The sequence below is a fragment of the Schistocerca piceifrons genome, chromosome 11 (assembly GCF_021461385.2).
Source record: "Schistocerca piceifrons isolate TAMUIC-IGC-003096 chromosome 11, iqSchPice1.1, whole genome shotgun sequence".
In the NCBI taxonomy this organism is placed as follows: domain Eukaryota; kingdom Metazoa; phylum Arthropoda; class Insecta; order Orthoptera; family Acrididae; genus Schistocerca; species Schistocerca piceifrons.
In genome coordinates this window covers 24,037,525-24,056,747 of record NC_060148.1, presented here as the reverse complement: position 1 = coordinate 24,056,747, position 19,223 = coordinate 24,037,525, and the positions used below count along the sequence as shown (strand labels likewise).

The window sequence follows — 19,223 nt, the reverse complement described above, 5'->3', positions numbered from 1 at the left end:
CTGCGAAATAACATCAGTAAGAGTAACTGTACATAAACTGTGGCTGACTCGCTTATTCATTTGCACTGGTACTTAAACGTCTAGTTGGAAGTGACGACCATACAGCATATATACTAGTCTTTCTGTCATGTCTCATAAAGTGTAATAGATCTTGTACTTACGAAACGTAAAAATAAGTTTGTCAGATATTTTGACAATTCAGTTTTGACAGTTCTTTATTGTGTGTTTACAAAGTAAATAACAGTTTACTGGAGATTGTTACCTACCGGTGTACTTATTTTCCTTTAAAGTTTATCTATGGTCCATGTACATTTTGTTTAACATTTGACTGTCTTTTCGTGTTCTGTTTTGTCAGTTTTCTAGATAGTATTTCTGTTTAAAATCTGTGTTCAGTTAGAGTTTCGTGTGGACATTTCCGTGTAAGAATATAAATTTTCAGTTCTTAGAGAATGTTCATAGTATTTGGTGTAATATTTCTAACAGAGCTTCAATCAGCTCCACTTCGTGGTGTTGAGTTTTCAGGTGGAAACTGAAGCGTGATGGATCACTGTTACCGCTTCTAGTGTGTTCTCTAAATCTGGTATTAATTTCGTGCGGTTTGGCCAATATAGAAACTGTTGCAGTCGTCAGCTAGTTTCGTATATTCCAGAAGTGGCATGTTCTGAGATTTTGGTTGCACTTGAACGAAATTTCGATGTAACATTGTTGTTTGTATGCAAAGCCAGTTCTATGTTTTTGGATTTACATAGTGAATTTATCTTTATTTGATATTCGTCCTAAGTAAATTGTGAGTATGTAGATTCTATGTTTTGTTGAGGTTCCTTTGGTAAGATTTGTTATGTATCGTGGTGGGTTTCGGTTTTTTCTTTTTTTTTTTTTTTTTTTTTTTTTTTTGTTAGTTTATCTGGATCAAAATCATTTCTGTGGGGTATGTAACAGTGTTTTTAGTTCCTTTTATATAGCTGGTTTTTCTAGATGTAAATTACACTCCTGGAAATGGAAAAAAGAACACATTGACACCGGTGTGTCAGACCCACCATACTTGCTCCGGACACTGCGAGAGGGCTGTACAAGCAATGATCACACGCACGGCACAGCGGACACACCAGGAACCACGGTGTTGGCCGCCGAATGGCGCTAGTTGCGCAGCATTTGTGCACTGCCGCCGTCAGTGTCAGTCAGTTTGCCGTGGCATACGGAGCTCCATCGCAGTCTTTAACACTGGTAGCATGCCGCGACAGCGTGGACGTGAACCGTATGTGCAGTTGACGGACTTTGAGCGAGGGCGTATAGTGGGCATGTGGGAGGCCGGGTGGACGTACCGCCGAATTGCTCAACACGTGGGGCGTGGGGTCTCCACAGTACATCGATGTTGTCGCCAGTGGTCGGCGGAAGGTGCACGTGCCCGTCGACCTGGGACCGGACCGCAGCGACGCACGGATGCACGCCAAGACCGTAGGATTCTACGCAGTGCCGTAGGGGACCGCACCGCCACTTCCCAGCAAATTAGGGACACTGTTGCTCCTGGGGTATCGGCGAGGACCATTCGCAACCGTCTCCATGAAGCTGGGCTACGGTCCCGCACACCGTTAGGCCGTCTTCCACTCACGCCCCAACATCGTGCAGCCCGCCTCCAGTGGTGTCGCGACAGGCGTGAATGGAGGGACGAATGGAGACGTGTCGTCTTCAGCGATGAGAGTCGCTTCTGCCTTGGTGCCAATGATGGTCGTATGCGTGTTTGGCGCCGTGCAGGTGAGCGCCACAATCAGGACTGCATACGACCGAGGCACACAGGGCCAACACCCGGCATCATGGTGTGGGGAGCGATCTCTTACACTGGCCGTACACCACTGGTGATCGTCGAGGGGACACTGAATAGTGCACGGTACATCCAAACCGTCATCGAACCCATCGTTCTACCATTCCTAGACCGGCAAGGGAACTTGCTGTTCCAACAGGACAATGCACGTCCGCATGTATCCCGTGCCACCCAACGTGCTCTAGAAGGTGTAAGTCAACTACCCTGGCCAGCAAGATCTCCGGATCTGTCCCCCATTGAGCATGTTTGGGACTGGATGAAGCGTCGTCTCACGCGGTCTGCACGTCCAGCACGAACGCTGGTCCAACTGAGGCGCCAGGTGGAATTGGCATGGCAAGCCGTTCCACAGGACTACATCCAGCATCTCTACGATCGTCTCCATGGGAGAATAGCAGCCTGCATTGCTGCGAAAGGTGGATATACACTGTACTAGTGCCAACATTGTGCATGCTCTGTTGCCTGTGTCTATGTGCCTGTGGTTCTGTCAGTGTGATCATGTGATGTATCTGACCGCAGGAATGTGTCAATAAACTTTCCCCTTCCTGGGACAATGAATTCACGGTGTTCTTATTTCAATTTCCAGGAGTGTATATTAATCGTGCAGTGGAGAAAGCTATGCTGTTCTGTTTTGGGATGCTTAGAGTTAGCATTTATTACATTATCTCTGGTGGTCGGTTTTCTGTATATGTCAAATGTGTGGCAATTGTTGTCATTGCTAATTTTTTAGGTCAAGATAGTTTACTAAATTGTCCATTTCCAATTCCACAGTAAACTTGGTATTGGGATGGAGGATGTTCAGTAACTTCAGGATAATATTGTCTGTATTGTTTCCATCAATGAACATTAGTGTGTCATAAACATATCTATAATAGTAAACGATCTTATTAAGTACTGGCCACTGTTAGCGGAAAACGTTTTCTTCTAATGTGTTGAGAAAAATGTTCACAGTTGTGCCACCTACACAATTTCCTATAGCTACTCCAATGCTTGAGTGCAGATCTTTCCATTTCATTCAGAATAAATTTTTCACAAAGTCGTTTTAAAGGGATCCATGATTTCATAAGTTTCTACAGTAGATTTCCTCTGCTGTAATAGATTTTGTTCCATAATTCGTATTGTTTCCTGTACTGGTATCTTGGCATAGTCGCAAAGTGAAAAGGGATAAATTTCACATTAGGTGAAATCTGCGTGTCTTTTATTGCTTTTGCAAAAGTATGAGAATTTTTGGTGGTACCGGTATATTTCTTGTTATATGCATACAGCTCTGTTAGTAGTTTGTTCACTTTTTTCTTATGAAATATATTGGGCTATTTATCAAATTGACAGTCGAGCGGGTTTGCGTCAAATTTATGTACCTTCGGTTGAGCACATAACGTTAGTGTGCTTGGGTTCATTAAAGTACATGATTTCTTTTCGTATTCCGTTAGTATTGCATTACAATGTTTAGTACTTTTCTTTAGTTATGGTGTATATTTGTTGGTTTATTTGGTACTTCTGTGATGTTGTTAGCTTCGAAAAATATCAAAACCTTGTGGTCATTGAGGTTGATTATAACCGTAAAACTTCCTTTATCAGATTTTTACTGCAGTTGCATCGTTTACTTGGCATCGTTTACTTGCAATTACACAAATTCCTTAAAACACATACTCGTAATAGCCACTACAAAAGTAGCAATTGATATGGCAAGCCTGTGAACTAGAAAGCGAAATGAACCGCAGCTCGTGGTCGTGTGGTAGCGTTCTCGCTTCCCACGCCCGGGTTCCCAGGTTCGATTCCCGGCGGGGTCAGGGATTTTCTCTGCCTCGTGATGACTGGATGTTGTGTGCTGTCCTTAGGTTAGTTAGGTTTAAGTAGTTCTAAGTTCTAGGGGACTGATGACCATAGATGTTAAGTCCCATTGTGCTCAGAGCCATTTGAACCATTTTTTTGAACTGAGAAAAATGGCTCTAAGCACTATGGGAGTTAACAACTTAGCTCATTAGTCCCCTAGACTTAGCACTACGGTACTTAAACCTAACTGACCTAAGGACATCACACACATCCATGCCCTAGGCAGGATTCGATGCTGCGACCGTACAAGCAGCGCGGTTCCGGACTGAAGCGAATGATTTAACAGTTAATATAGCAAAAATTGTGGAAAAGGAATTAAAGTGAAAATACATAAGCAAAAAAAACCACTTACCCTCAACGCCATAAGTCAAAAATCACAAGCAAAAGATGCGCTACGTAACATCGTCTGGTCGTCCCATTTTGCGGCGAGCGAGCGCCTAACCACATCCTGAACAGGCCTTCTGTAGTCGACGACGTGTGTTACTGGAAACTAGCTTCAGCAAGTGTGGGAAGGCTGCAAAACTGCGACCTGGCGCTTTTTTTATGATTATTTCGTCCTCACCACTTTCATGCAAGTTTGCTCATCTTCTAACAGAGGGAGGGGATATGGATTTAATTCCATGTCTTTTGCTGAAGTTTTCACTGTAAAGACTTTTTATTCGGTGTCTGACCCTACAGATTTAGATTCAAAAGACCCTCTCAAGGCGAGTGCTGCGATTATTGCCTAGAAACGGCTTGGTCCTAGAGATAGTCTTGTCAGTCTTCATTAGAGAATATTTTACAAATTTCAAGAGACATGTAGTCGATTTTGTGTTGTTTAGAGGGAAAGCTAGGAGGGGGTAGTCTTTTTTCGTCCCCTATTAAGTACTTGTATTTACAAGGTTGCAAACAAGTAAACTCCTTTCCAACATTTACAATTTTTTCCAATGATTCCGACATTTTCTCCGTCATTGCAAATTCCGTGCGTAGGCCACAAGTCAGAAATCATTTAAAGTTTCCATCCGTTTGGAGTTCCTTTGGCCTCTGCAACCGTTTCGTCAGTCTTCGTTGCTGACGCTTTTCTTTTTTCTTTTTCCATCAAAATTTAAGATCAGTCGGTCAAACTGGTGGCCGTGGTATTCTGCATCTTCTGGAAGATTTTTCACTTATGAGTAAACATTCAGATGAGCGTTCGATACTGATGTACTTATTCCTCTTTTCCATCCTTTTGAGACGCTGTTACTGCGATGCCGCCTTCCACTGCAGCCCTACATCTCCCTTGGCATATGTTCGCTATCGAGTCACTGGTCCACAAAATAGTTGTAAAACTCCTGAAGCTTTAGATTTTCCGGCATTCTGTCCTGAATACACGACCAACCATCATTCAACATTTCCAGAGGAAGATCTGCTAGAGTAGTAAACATTCTTATGCGACATCGTATTTCCTCGCTTTCCTTATAGACTGGAACGAGGCCTCGACACTGAGCTTGTTCCCACAAACATTCATTAAAACGAAAATCGCAACAAGTAATCTCTGTTCCGGGGAACAAACTGTAAGCTGCTTACGCGATGGCAGCTGCTAATTCCAGCAGAGGTGCAGGATTAGTTTTAATACTTTAAAAAACCATTCATATGTCTCTCGCTTTTTATTTGGCGGCAAAGCATAAACAAGTTGAATGGTGTTTGTTTTATCCCTAGAACAATTAAGGTCAGCGTAGAGTATAATGAACTGTCCAAACTGCTTGCTCGAACTTTGAACGTTCCATCTAAATGGAATGATTTGCAGTTCAATAAACACACTTTTCCATTTTCAGTGGCAAACAGCAGTGTCTGTTATTTTATCGCCAACATTCACCAGTAAATTATTTTCTGGAAAAATATTCCTCCAGAATATGAGATCTTGTACAGTCCTCATATTTTCGCTTAATTCAATGGTAGCGATTGGTTCGCATTTCTGCTCGAGGGTAACGATGCTATGGAGTCGTAGCCTCGATTGAAAAGCTTAGACGTAAACTGATGAAACTGGCACGTCTGTTTCTTTTGCCCGCTTTTTTTCGCTGACGAAATGTTTTCGTACTTAATTTACTGCTTCATCTTGAATACAAGCATGTCTACTTTCCGCTAAAGCTGTTATTTTCTTGAGAGTAGTATTCGTTTCCATTTGCTCTTTTTAAACTTTACACAACGCCTGTAAGGGGCTTTGTTGTTCGTATGATCCACCAGATACTGTTGCCCGTTGTAAATCTGTTGTGACGTAACAAGACTGTTACGCCACTTGAAGTAGCCGGTAGGATAGGCACGCGTACACACACGCCGACGGGCGTCAAGTCTGGAACAGGCTACGTAATTAATGCTATGAAGAAAAGAACGTAGCTGGATTAATACTTATCTTTAATCAATCATTGTGGTACATCACTCTTGACGATACACAGGAGACTTTAATTACAATTACTGTAAGGCTAATGGCGCCTTGCTAGTTGGTAGCCATTAACTTAGCTGAAGGCTATTCTGTCTCTCGGCTAATGAGAGAGAAAGGCTTCGTACATCTAGTCGCTAGCTAGGTCGTCCGTCCAACTGGGGCGAGTGCTTGTTCGTATCACGAGACCTGCCTTGTGGTGGCGCTAGGTCTGCGATCACACAGTGGCGACACGCGGGTCCGACATGTACTAAATGGACCGCGGCCGATTTAATCTACCACCTAGCAAGTGTGGTGTCTGGCGGTGACACCACAAAATCAGTAAAGACTTCCCTTTGGTGGTCTCGGTCAGTTGTTATCTCAGCATTGAAACACGTAACACTACCTGGTAGTCAGAGGTCAGCTGCAGTACTGAACTGAGGGACACACACACACACACACACACACTACGAACTGGTGCAGGGAGGGCGAACTTCGTACAGGAAATGGACTTAGGCCTTACCCAGATTGAACACACTGTCCGTTACTTAACAGCTCCCTGGGCTCCGTGCAGCTATCAAAACGTTCCCTGTCCGTGCAAGTCTCACAAACCCCTACCCTTACCGCCCATGTTTCAAAGTGCAGTGTCTGGGCGCCGCTCGAAACAGGTGGCAGACGTACCGTATCGTGGTTGCGCGCCGTTGACGCTGGCGTGCGCCATGGGGCAGCGTTAAGGTCTCGTCCCTGGGCGCGAATTTTAGGCGTATTCAGGTGGCGAAGAAACACTTGTAAACTTTATCTGTACGAACGTATTTTGTTCCATGCTTATCAATAAAAATGACTTGCTGATGTAATTTCCACAGAATTCCGCTCTTCAGATATTATCTTCGCTTTTTTTTTTCACGTGCCAAAGACTAAAAAATATGCAGCTAGACGAATACTTTTTGCACTTAATGTAAAGACTTCCCGGTCTGCTTGTCAGCAAATCATAGCTCAGGATACATTGTTTATTTGAACGTGACATGAGCGATCGCATGGTCTAAAGCAAAATGTACGAATATTATGAACGTTAGTAATTAGCCCGGAAGCAATGCACTGCAGGGTTTTCAGTAGTGTGATTCTGATCTGTATGTGGTGTCTTTCGAAATTACTCTCGTTTACCACAAAAGATGCATCTTAATTGCTGTACAATGTGAAAGAAATATGCAAAATTCTCATGTTTCAGGAGATAAGTTGTGCTAAAGTGCTGGAAAATCAGATGTTGCCACAGTTGACAATGTCATAAAATGGCTGCCTTCTAATAAGGAACACACTTGTCGCAGGAATGTCTGCAGTATTTCTGGATGACACACACACACACACACACTCAAGCGCCAAAGAAACTGGTGTAGGCACGCTTATTCAAATACAGTGATATGTAAACGGGCAGAATACGGCACTGCCGTCGGCAAAGCCTATATAAGACTACAAGTGTTGCAGTTGTGAGATCGGTTACTGCTGTTACAATGGCAGGTTATGAAGATTTAAGTCAGTTTCAATGTGGTGTTGTACTCGGCGCACAAGCGATTGGACACAGCATCTCCGAGGTAGTGATGAAGTGGGGATTTTCCCATACGACCCTTTCACGAGTGTACCGTGAATATTAGCAGTCCAGTAAAACACCAGATCTCCGACGTCACTGAGGCCGGAAAAAGATCCTGCAGGAAAGGGACCAACAACGACTGAAGAGAATCGCTCAACGTGACAGAAGTGCAAGCCTTCCGCAAATTGCTTCATCGGTATGAACTTACGGAGCCAAAAGCCCAGTCGTGTACCCTTGATGACTACACGACACACAACTTTATGCCTAGCCCGGCAACACTAACATTGGACTGTTGATGGCTGGTTAAAATCTTGCCTGGTCGGAGGAGTCTCGTTTCAGATACTGTCGAGCGGATGGATGTCTACAGGTATGGAGACAATCTCATCAATCTAAGGACCCTGTATGTTTTTGGACTGGGTCGGAGGAGTTGTTGTCGTTGTTGTTGTTGTTGAAGTTGTGGTCTTCAGTCCTGAGACTGGTTTGATGCAGCTCTCCATGCTACTCTATCCTGTGCCAGCTTCTTCATCTCCCAGTACCTACTGCAACCTACATCCTTCTGAATCTGCTTAGTGTATTCATCTCTTGGTCTCCCTCTACGATTTTTACCCTCCACGCTGCCCTCCAATGCTAAATTTGTGATCCCTTGATGCCCCAAAACATGTCCTACCAACCGATCCCTTCTTCTAGTCAAGTTGTGCCACAAACTTCTCTTCTCCCCAATCCTATTCAATACCTCCTCATTAGTTACGTGATCTACCCACCTTTTCTTCAGCATTCTTCTGTAGCACCACATTTCGAAAGCTTCTATTCTCTTCTTGTCCAAACTGGTTATCGTCCATGTTTCACTTCCATACATGGCTACACTCCATACAAATACTTTCAGAAACCACTTCCTGACACTTAAATTTATACTCGATGTTAACAAATTTCTCTTCTTCAGAAACGATTTCCTTGCCATTGCCAGTCTACATTTTATATCCTCTCTACTTCGACCATCATCAGTTATTTTGCTCCCCAAATAGCAAAACACCTTTACTACTTTAAGTGTCTCATTTCCTAATCTAATCCCCTCAGCATCACCCGATTTAATTTGACTACATTCTATTATCCTCGTTTTGCTTTTGTTGATGTTCATCTTATATCCTCCTTTCAAGACACTGTCCATTCCGTTCAACTGCTCTTCCAAGTCCTTTGCTGTCTCTGACAGAATTACAATGTCATCGGCGAACCTCAAAGTTTTTACTTCTTCTCCATGAATTTTAATACCTACTCCGAATTTTTCTTTTGTTTCCTTTACTGCTTGCTCAATATACAGATTGAATAACATCGGGGAGAGGCTACAACCCTGTCTCACTCCTTTCCCAACCACTGCTTCCCTTTCATGCCCCTCGACTCTTATAACTGCCATTTGGTTTCTGTACAAATTGTAAATAGCCTTTCGCTCCCTGTATTTTACCCCTACCACCTTCAGAATTTGAAAGAGAAAAAGAAAAAACAAAAAGAAAAAAATTTGAAAGAGAAAGAAAAAAAAGAAAGAAAAAAAGAAAAAAGAAAAAAAAACTTCACTAATTCCCACTATATCTAACTTTAACCTATCCATTTCCCTTTTTAAATTTTCTAACCTACCTGCCTGATTAAGGGATCTGACATTCCACGCTCCGATCCGTAGAATGCCAATTTTCTTTCTCCTGATAACGACGTCCTCTTGAGTAGTCCCCGCCCGGAGATCCGAATGGAGGACTATTTTACCTCCGGAATATTTTACCCAAGAGGACGCCATCATCATTTAATCATACAGTAAAGCTGCATGTCCTCGGGAAAAATTACGGCTGTAGTTTCCCCTTGCTTTCAGCCGTTCGCAGTACCAGCACAGCAAGGAGGTTTTGGTTAATGTTACAAGGCCAGATCAGTCAATTATCCAGACTGTTGCCCCTGCAACTACTGAAAGGCTGCTGCCCCTCTTCAGGAACCACATGTTTGTCTGGCCTCTCAACATATACCCCTCCGTTGTGGTTGCACCTACGGTACGGCCATCTGTATCGCTGAGGCACGCAAGCCTCCCCACCAACGGCAAGGTCCATGGTTCATGGGGGGAGGAGTATCGTTTCAAATTGTATCGAGCGGATGTAGGTGTACGGGTATGGAGACAACCTCATGAATCTATGGACCCTGTATGTCAGCATGGGAGTGTTCAAGCTGGTGGAGGCACTGTAATGGTGTGGGGTGTGTGCAGCTGGAGTGATGTGCGACCCCTGATACATCTGGATACGACTCGGACAGGTGACACGCACTTAAGCATCCTGTCTGATCACATGCATCCATTCATGTCCATTGTGCATTCCGAGGGACATGAGCAGTTCCAGCAGGACAACGCGACACCCCACACGTCTAGAATTGCTACAGAGTGGCTCCAGGAACACTTATGAGTTCCACTGGCCACAAGGCTCCCAGACATGAACAATATTGAGCATATCTGTGATGCCTTGCAACATGCTGTTCAGAAGGGATCTCCACCCCATCGTGCTCTTACGGATTTATGGACAGCCGTGCAGGATTCATGGTGACAGCTGCCTCCAGCAATACTTCAGACATTAGTCGAGTCCACGCCACGTCGTGTTGCGGCACTTCAGCGTGCTCGCGGTGCCCTACACGATATTAGCCAGGTCTACCAGTTTCTATGGCTCGTCACTGTGTATCCTGTCTTATTATCTGGAGTACTCTCTCTTTATTTTTGGTGTTTTAACTGTTCGCGGTAGTAATATGTTACAACGATTTCAAAGAGGGGTAATTAGTAATTGCCGGCCGAAGTCGCCGTGCGGTTAAAGGCACTGCAGTCTGGAACCGCAAGACCGCTACGGTCACAGGTTCGAATCCTGCCTCGGGCATGGATGTTTGTGATGTCCGTAGGTTAGTTAGGTTTAACTAGTTCTAAGTTCTAGGGGACTAATGACCTCAGCAGTTGAGTCCCATAGTGCTCAGAGCCATTTGAACCATTTTTTTAAATTAGTAATTAAGTTGTTTCCTGCTTACTTTAGTGACGTCAGAAGACAGGAAAATGGAAGTCTTTGTATTGGTGCCATTTACGTGAAATCAGTTCGGCTTGCTACTAATATATATAATAGTAGGGAGAAAAAATTAAGGTTCTCTCCGAAATGCCCTCCTCTGTAAAAAAAGTCAGTTCATATTTCGGAAAAGTTAAAGCACTCCTGACGGAACAGACGGCACGGTTTGAAGTGCGGCTTCGCTGAGCAAAACTGCCTCACCGAGGCGGGCCTTTGCCGAAATGAGGGCGCGCCCGGTTCACACTCGCAGCGATGACTACTTACGTTCCTTCAGTTTGGAGCTGAATGTGTGCATCGCTGAGTGCATAAGGAACGATCAGTTTCCGTTCGGAGGCCGTACAGGCCAGAATCGGATATCACGCAGGAAAAACCGCCGTGAGCATTGAGGTAATGCTGCCGAGAATTCTTCCGGGTTGTATGGCCGTGGTCCATGGAACTCTTCTGTCCCTGACGTTTCTTCCGAAGCTACGTTGGACATCTTCGGAGGTGCTCCTGGTTGTGCTGAGTCTTGCCGACTGACGAGTCGGACGTCGAAGAACGGCCTAAATACCGTGGAGAGTGGGCGTGGTCTGCATTTCACGCGATAGCAGGGTTGAACCTTGTCAAGGATAAAATATAACTATCGATCATAGTACGTCAAAGATAGACTTCTAATCGATTCTGCAGCGCCTCTGTCCGTATATCGCTGAGTTTCATAGCTTCTTTTCTGTTAATATTATCCCATTTTTATGTATTTCAATGGCTTCTCTATATAGCCGTGGATAATAGTTCGTCATAGTACATAAAACATCAGTTTCCGAAAGTTTCACTGCGTGATCACCCGACTGAAGAGCATGTTCCGCCACGGCTGATTTGTCTGTTTTCCCCTAGTCGTCAAAGTCTTTTATGTTCCTTCAACCGTGTATTCACACTTCTCTTTGTAGTTCCAATGTGGACCCTACCACGTGTACACAGAATCTTGTATACACCACTTGCAGACAGAGGAGGACGCTTATCCTTAACGGAACGAAGTGCTAGACCTATTTTCTTAGTTGGTCGGTCTAACGTTATGTTTGCTTAAAATCTTGGCGATTTGATCCGTTACCTTTTTGATGCAGGGTAGAGAAACCGTGTTCTTCCATCATTGTGTCCTATCGTTGTCCTTAGGCCTACCTGAAGTTCATATGTTTAACTTTCCTCTGAGACCCGTTGTCAGTGCTATTAATTCCCCAACGTACCCAGTAGCAAGATGTCTGGCATCTTGTTTACAACCACATACTGGCCGAACTGATTCTTATGTGAAACACTCACGTCGTTTCATTGAGAAACTGAAGGGACTAACTTTCGCTCCTGAGGACATTCTTGTCAGTTTTGACACATTGTCTTTATTTACGATGATTCCGCTTAACAAAGTTATGCTTTACATAGCGGATGTTTTCCCAGCAGATTTGACTGCTCTTTTCAAACACTGTGTCACCTCTAGTCAGTTCCAGTGGGAGGATGAGTTTCATGAGCAGGTTGATGGTGTGACCATGGGTAACCCATTGATAAAATATAACTATCGATCATAGTACGTCAAAGATAGACTTCTAATCGACGATTTTTACATGGAAAAATTCGAACAATTAGCTCTGGAAAAAGCGAATAAGAAACCATGTCGATGGTATCAGTACGTGCATGATATATTTGTGGTTTGGTCACATGGCAAAAAAAGCTTCAGAGGAATTCTTTTGTTATTTAAATAGTATAAATCGTGAAATCCGGTTTACCATGGAAATGGAGAAAGACAATGCAATATCCTTGTTGGATGTCTTCGTTATGAGACACTGATGGTAGCTGGAAACATCGTCTGTCGGAAGGTTACACATACTGACAAACTTGGACAAGGATTCCAATCATCATCCACAAGAGAAAACAGGTGTAATGAAGTCTAGTGGACAGAGCTAAAAGGATTTGTGCTCCGGGATACCTGGAAGCCAAGTTAAAACATCTAAAGCAGGCGTTTGAGAGGAATGGGTACGCTACTAAGGAAATAGTTTTGCGGCCGAATTTCACGAGGTCTAAGGACAACGATAGGAGACAGCGATGGAAGAACACGGTTTCTCTACCCTTCATCAAAAAGGTAACGGATCAAATCGGCAAGATTTTAAGCAAACATAACGTTAGACCGACCAACTAAGAAAATAGGTCTAGCACTACGTTCGGTTAAGGATAAACGTCCTCCTCTGTCTGCAAGAGGTGTATACAAGATTTCGTGTACACGCGGTAGGATCTACATTGGAACTGCAAAGAGAAGTGTGAATACACTGTTGAAGGAACATAATTCTCGCCCACCAGGGAAAACAGACAAGTCAGTCGTGGCGGAACATGGTCTTCAGTCGGGTGACCACGTAGTGAAACATACGGAAACTGAAGTTTTGTGTACTATGACTATTATCCACGGCTGTATAGAGAAGGCATCGAAATACATAAACATGGGGGTAATTTTAACAGAATAGAAGCTGTGACACTCATCGATATATGGGCAGAGGCGTTACAGAAACTATGAGAAGTCTTTATCTTTGACCTACTATGATCGATAGTTATATTTTATCCTCGCAAGGTTCATCTCTATCACTTGAAATACAGACCACGCCCACTTTCCACGGTATTTAGGCCGTTCTTCGACGTCTGACTCGTCAGTCGGCAAGACTCAGCACAACCAGGAGCACCTCCGAACATGTCCAACGTAGTTTAGGAGGAGACGTCAGGGACAGAAGAATTTCCAACCCAGAAAAATTCTAGGCAGCTGAAACGTCCGGTCGCGAGAGCCTTCATTGTATGATTGAGGTAGTGATGCCACCGACGCACCAGGTTGAGGATAACCGTCTGGTGACACACCGCGACCTACTGCGTGAAGAAGTCGCTAACTGACTGCGGTACACCGCCGCCTGGCAGGAATCGAAGAAGCTTCGGGGAGAGATCGCGACTGCACTCCGTCCACCGTCAGAGTAAACCTCGTGGAATCATTGCACTAAGTTTGCTTCCCCGTTTGCTGGAACCTCATTGCATTTCGTTCCACGTGGAGCGGAAGCCAAGCTGCTGCGAGTACCGTCAAGCACGATAATGAGGATACGTATTACGCTGTGCTTTCCGCGCACACCGAAACAGCGATGACACGGGACAGCAGCTTCACTGGCGCATGTAACGTGGACAGCACCTGCTGGGGAACTGATCAAACTAACCTGCAGTGATGTGAACAGTTGCGGTAAAGACGTCGAACAGAAACGAGCGGCGAACAATACAGCTTTGAATGTCACTTCATTCTTATACAGAAGGAAGTAATGTGGTAAAACTCGTGTGATACTCCTTAGACGCGGCCGAGCGGAAAACACAGCATGCTTCCGATCTTAGCTAACATAGTATAGTGATGAAAAACAAGTGATGAACATTCCTGGCTTTAACAGGGGTAATTTGCCTGCGTGAGCTCTGTGTGGCGTAGAGGCGCACTGCTGATTTCCCAGGTGGTTAAACGTTGAAGTCACTGATGGTATTACAGTCAATCGCCTCGTCATCTAACTCCTTCCTTGTCGCACAAATAGGAATAAATTTCAGTACTTCTGCGGCGATAACGACGCGATCAGAAACAGAATCCCAAACCACCAAAAGGTCCACATTTCCCCCTCTTCTATGACGTGCTGTTCTGCATTTCTTCCTCGTTCAGCAGTGACGTGTCACAAAGCTTCCTGCTTTAGTTCCAGTACGTTTGGAAGCTTAAATGTCGTGTCAAATCCATTACCTCTGCTCCAGATCAGTTCTGTTGCGTTCAGACTGCGGCGTTAAGGTGACAAGTGCAAAACTGCGGCATTGCTATACTGAGCTCGACGCCGTGAAAACTATTGCTTGCAATTTTTCTACGAGATTCACCGCTCTGGCTGGCGAGACATCTGTCCTACAAAACAATAGGCACATTCAGAGTATTTCACTTTTCATATTCCTCGAAAAATTTTAATTGTGTATTGTATTCTTAACTTCAACAATATTTAAGAATCTTTTTTAAAATATCGACAACTAAGAATGTGTGTTTCCAAAGAAAAGTAGAATTTTTCATGCGATATGTAATTGGAAACTAGATGTGCACTTTCTTGAAAAAGTTATTACGTATGAATTAATTACCACACATTTGATGAATTTCATGTTAAAGTGATTTAGTTTTTCAAACCGAACAAAGAAAAACACTCTAAATTACGATTTCCGATTCGCCGCCCGCAAGTACACGTACCCATCAGTCTCTGCATTACATCACGCATATAAATGAGCCACCTTCTTATTTTTATTAAATAGTGTTTCTCGAGAAACGTCAGAGCTGGTTTTCCTCTGTAAGCTCGTGAAAAACATTAAGAACAACTTGTTTCTCGACACTGACGGTGTTGCGTGCGTGTTTCACTAAGCAGGAAACAGTTATCCATTTACACGATACGTATCAACAGCACGACAAACAGAACGCAAGTGGCGTTTATGGAAACTGTGAGAGAACACGGTTTTTGAAATAAAATTACGTAGTTAAAGTGTGATTTAGAAAAAACTTTGATGGCTGTTAGTAGATAAGAATGTCTCAGTTTCATTGACAGTGACGTAGTAATAAGATACGTAATTCGTGCGTTGGACCCACTTGAAAGAACGCAACAGCGCCAGTGTGGGAGAGCTGCGGCTGCTGACTGATCGTCCAGCTTGTGTTTGTTTACACCGGGGTTACTCTTATGGTGAACAAAGTGTACCTGGCACAAAATAGAGATTCTGGTCGAATGTAAAGTATGCTAGCGTCAAGACACAATCAGTGCCTTGTCTGGCCGATAGCGATGGAAATACTATCGAAGACAGAGCTGCCAAAGCAGAGTTACTAAACACAGCCTTCCGAAATTCCTTAACCAAAGGAGACGAAGTAAACATACCATAATTCGAACTAAGAACAGCTGCCAACGTGAGCAACGTAGAAGTAAATATACTCGGAGTAGTGAAACAACTTAAATCACTTAACAAAAACAAGTCTTCTGGTCCAGACTGTATACAATTAGGTTCCTTTCACAGTATGCTGATGCATTAGCTCCATACCTAATTATATACAACCCTTCACGAAAGATCCGTACCCAAAGACCGGAAAGTTGCACAGCTAACACCAATATTCAAGAAAGGTAGTAGGAGTAATCCACTAAATTACAGGCCCATATCGTTAACGTCGATATGCAGCAGGATTTTTGAACATATATTGTGTTCCAACATCATGAATTACCTCGAAGAAAACAGTCTATTGACACACAGTCAGCATGGGTTTACAAAACATCATTCCTGTGAAACACACTTTATTCGCATGAAGTGTTGAGTCCTGTTGACAAGGGATTTGTAATTGATTCCGTATTTCGGGATTTACGGAAGGCTTTTGACATTGTACCACACAAGTGGCTTGTAGTGAAATTGCGTGCTTATGGAATATCGTCTCAGTTATGTGACTGGATCCGTGATTTCCTGTCAGAGGGGTCACAGTTCGTAGTAATTGAAGGAAAGTCATAGAATAAAACTGAAGTGATTTCTGGCTTTCCCCAAGGTAGTGTTGTAGGTCCTTATGTATATAAACGATTTAGGAGACAATCTGAGCATTCTTGTTAGGTTGTTAGCAGATGATGCTGTCGTTTATCGACTAATAAATTCAGAAGATCAAAACAAATTGCAAAACGATTTAGAAAAGATATCTGTATGGTGCGGAAATTGACCCTAATTAACGAAAAGTCTAAAGTCATCGACATAAGTGCTGTAAGGAATCGGTCAAATTTCGGTTACGATAAGTCAGTCAAATCTAAACTAAATACCTATGAATTACAATTACGAACAACTTAAATTGGAAGGAATAGATGCAAATAACGTGGGGAAGGCTAACCAAAGACAGCGTTTTATTGGCAGGACACTGAGAACATGTAATAGAGTTACCAAAGAGACTGCCTATAATACGATTGTCGGTGCCTTTTTAGAATACTGCTGCGCCGTGCGGGATTGTTACTAGATAGAAATAACGGAGTACACCGAGAAAGTTAAAAGGACGACAGCGCGTTTTGTATTAGCGCGAAAAAGGGGAGAGAATGTCACTAAAATGATACATGATTTGAGGTGGACATCATTAAAAGAAAGTTTTTCGTTGCGGCGGAATATTCCCGCAAAATTTCAGTCACCAACTTTCTCCTCCGAATGCGGAAATATTTTATTGACGCCGGCATACATAAGAGAAACGATCATCACAATAAAATAAGGGAACGGAAAGATGTAGGTGTTCGTTTTTCAGCGCGCTGTACGAAATTGGAATAATAAATAATTGTTGTGAAGGTGGGTCAATGAACCCTCTGCCAGGCACTTAAATGTGATTTGCACAGTATCCATGTAGATGTATATAGGGCGGGTGCCATTGGTGGATACAGAAAAACCCCAAGGAGGAGCCCAAAAGATATCTTGAGCTACCTGTCATATGCAAAGTTTGTTTTATTTAAACTGATTATACATATATACAAGACAGTGCCATCTTATGATATAAAAAAAGGTAAAATTGTGGTCCTCTTTCTCAAATGATGAATACTATGCACCTATTCTTCCTGGAAAATTGGTTAATTACATCGTCCGTACTTACAACGCTACGTATCGAAGGTTCTCCGTACAAGAAAACAGCAGAACATTCCCAACTTTTCTCGACAAATGCCAGACAGAATAACTTATCAAGATTACTAGAATGGCCGCTACTTTTCTCGTAGGTATGTATTAGCTACCTATCTGGCAGAGAGAAGCATACGATGACGAGGACGCGAGTGCTACATAGGAGAGCGCAATATCGCAGAAGTACAGAGACTCCAAAACAAATACTTAAGAACTGCTGCTGATGCTAGCCGGTATGAATCAAACAGACATCTATACGACTCACAGTATACAAAAAATTCCAGAAATCATCCAAAAGAAGCCCCTTTAAATTCGTCCACCAAACAGACTCCAACCACCTACTCATCAGGAATCTGGGACAAAATCCACCCGAGCCCAGAACCAAATTCCCCATCATGACAAATACCAAAATACACACACTCACAAACATACAATAACGACGTTTTCATCCCATCATTTCGTTACCATCATCATCAGACAAAAGGCAGGGATCACATCAGATCCGATCTTTTGAACACAGGGGTTCATAACCCGTCAGACCACCTCGTCTCTCCCACTTCTGTTGGTGTAACTTCAGAGTTACGTCGTTTGTGATATGGGGACGTTCTTTCCCATGAAGCGGCAACGCCCTCCTCCCCCTCGCACCCCCTGCCCCCTTGTATAACAGTGGTCGTTTTCAACAGACGTGTCGCCCCATACATATTCCTCATTCTCCGGTGGATGTCTGCTGCTGTTTGGCCTTCGGCAGCCAAGAACAGAATAACAGCACGTCGGTCCCCTGTCGAGACGTTTGGCAACATCGACGTAGTCCTCGGTTTCGCACTTACCGAACGCACGCCGGAGAGACAGGAATGCCACACTGGTGATGCCTTGCCTACGTATTCGTGCTTATTTATTACACACGTGCGTCGGAGTCGCGCTCCGTTGCATACACGTAGCAGCAATGCGAACGGTAGCTTTTTGGTCACCCACTGTTTACGTGGAACTGCTGGAAGTCGAGGTAGTGCACAGTGAGTCTGTGGCGCTTGTTCACCATGATTAGTATTGGATGTTTAACTAGACCCTAAACTGAATTTGTGTTACCTGCTTTTTCCGACACAAGTATAAAACCTTCTCTACTGGGACTGCAGCGAACATGAGGTAAAAATGGCATTCTCCTACAACTGCTCTAATTAGCTGTCAGTTGTTTTGACGTCTGTTCATTACATTGATTCACAACGGGCTCGTTTCGGCGGAATTGCCATTTTCAAGTGTTCCTCTTCAGATAATTGTTGAACTATACGTACGTCTTTGTACTTCCCACCTAGTATTACATTAGATTGTGCTTACGTCTATGTGGGATGTTATTGTTGTACTGTATGAGGGTCTATGCATTTTCTGTGTTATATTACGTCTCTAATGCATGTTAGAGCGAGATTTCTGTGTTGTAACGTGTCGTTGTTACGAACCACATATTTTCTTTCGTTATTGGAGTTTAGATAATTTTACATGGTGTTTATTGACAGTTGTGATGGTTAACGTTTACAGAGTAGATTACATCGCGTAAATCCAGAGGTGGTGTTTCAGTTTCAGTGATTGTGAATCTGTCATTACGCATAGAGGTAAAAATAAAGTGAGTTGTCATGGCGTTCAAAACGTCAAGACGACGTCAGCATCGAGTGAGGTAGCGCAGTGGTTACCACACTGGACTCGCTGTCGGACGGACGCTGGTTCACACTCACGTCCTGCCATCCCGATTCAGGTTTTCCGTGATTTCCCTAAATCGCTGAAGGCAAATGCCGATACGGTTCCTTCGGAAGGGCACGACCATTTTCCACTCTCCATCGTTTCCTCACCGCAGCTTTTGCTCCGTCTCTAATGGTCGCGTTGTCCACGTGACGTTACACAATCATGTCCTCTTCCTCA

At 43.6% G+C, this 19,223-nt stretch overlaps 1 protein-coding gene across 4 annotated transcripts in view; it reads left to right on the top strand.

Annotated features, from left to right (window-relative positions):
* LOC124720432 (speckle-type POZ protein-like) overlaps window positions 1–19,223 on the top strand; it is a 46,679-nt gene that overhangs the window by 9,193 nt on the left and 18,263 nt on the right. The window lies entirely within an intron of this gene.